The 1640-nt window shown below is 44.0% G+C and overlaps 1 non-coding gene across 1 annotated transcript; it reads left to right on the top strand.

The window, feature by feature from the left end:
• The first annotated feature begins 632 nt into the window (after positions 1–632).
• Positions 633–714, top strand: TRNAS-AGA (transfer RNA serine (anticodon AGA)). The gene has a single exon. It is a non-coding gene; the product is annotated as a tRNA-Ser (tRNA).
• The last annotated feature ends 926 nt before the right edge of the window (positions 715–1640 follow it).

The following is a 1640-nucleotide window of genomic DNA, read 5'->3' as shown; positions in this document are numbered from 1 at the left end:
GAAGGGCATGACATGCCTATATCTGTGTCTCCCCCTCCTTTTACTCCTCCACCTCTTTTATTTTCGCATGACTATATGTACTTGTCACTTTTCCATGTGTTAGTTATGTCTTCTGAGCAGTTTGTCAGCTTTTGGACACCTTTGAAGGTGTTTTCTATGTGTTTCTATGTGTTTTTGTTTGCCTGCCATTGTTTTTAACGGTGTTCGAAGGTGTTCGACGAACAGTTCGACGAACACACAGGTGTTCGACGAACCGAACCGAACTCGAACACTACGGGGGTGGCTCAACACTAGTTAAAAGACACTCAATACCTGATCATATGAACAGCAAGTCTTTTTGCATGGAAGTGAATCTGTTCAAACTATTGAGCATTTTCAAAGCCCTTTTCAGGAGGTGTTTGGAACAAAGTCACTCGAAATCCGCCTTATGAATTTTAATAAACCTTGAACTGTAAAAGGTTCCAATTGATGATACCTTTAAATCAGATTTTTACATTTCAGTGAGGCCTGGAATTTTGTTTCCAATTGAAATCTTCCATTTTCTGAAATGTCTTCCAGAAGGATAATCACTGATATTGATCATGGTGCTCTAAGAAAAGGTGTGAAACTCATAAGGGTGAAACAGCATCTGAATAGTTGTGGCCGAGTGGTTAAGGCGATGGACTAGAAATCCATTGGGGTCTCCCTGCGTAGGTTCAAATCCTGCCAACTACGTTTAACTTCATGTAACACTTTGATGAATTATCTGAGTAGATCAATATCCACGTTCCCAAGTCTATCCCCCACAGAAATGGTCTGTAATCTTTGGATTGTATTTGTAGAACCAGCTTAACAGCATCTGTAGATTTTCTTTTGATTAGTCAGCCTGGTGCGATGTCACTTGTGCATCACACCACCAATCAAACAATGCTCAGAGGGTGCCATCAGGTATGTGGTGCAAATCCTCCTTTTTTCCAGTGAACATAGATCACTGTCGTGTCCTTGTTGTGATATCATGGAACTTTAAGCACACTTGTGGAATAAAAGGGAGGAGATATTAATTTACCAATGAGTATTAGATATACATTTGCAGAAAAGCTTTAGAACCAGTTTTCATCATAATGCATGAATTTCCCAGGTTCCACTGAGATTAGAACTAGTGTTGAGCGAACAAGCTCGACACTGCTCGGTACTCGCCCGAGCATCACGCTACTCGGGATGTTCGGCGAGCACCGAGCATTTCCGGGTTTCTCGGGCGGGAGCTCGGGTCTCCGCCCTGCATGTTTGGCGCTCTTTACAGAGCCAATGAACATGCAGGGATTGCCAGCCAGTCACTGTAATGCCGCAGCCATGTTGTTTGTGGGCATTACAGTGATTGGCTGGCCGCACAGCATCACCTCGAGTATTTAAAACCTGGTACCGCCATCTTGGACACAGTCGCTCCGGATCAGACAGTGTAGGGACAGCGCTGCTGATTTAGGGAGAGATATATCCTGCAAAATAGTTAGTGTAGGGTCTGTAAAGGCTGCCAGATCAAGCAAACAGTCCTTCTCAGGACTAATATCCATCCCAGGTATATCAGGCAGGCAGGCTGTATAGGAGACGCAGTGGTTATACCAGCAAACGCTACATTACAGTCCTGTGTGCTGCTCCTGTTGCTG

This window comes from Phyllobates terribilis, unplaced genomic scaffold, assembly GCF_046119375.1.
Source record: "Phyllobates terribilis strain yellow unplaced genomic scaffold, ASM4611937v1 Scaffold_13__5_contigs__length_258822181, whole genome shotgun sequence".
Lineage (NCBI taxonomy): Eukaryota > Metazoa > Chordata > Amphibia > Anura > Dendrobatidae > Phyllobates > Phyllobates terribilis.
This window is presented reverse-complemented; position numbering and strand designations above follow the sequence as displayed.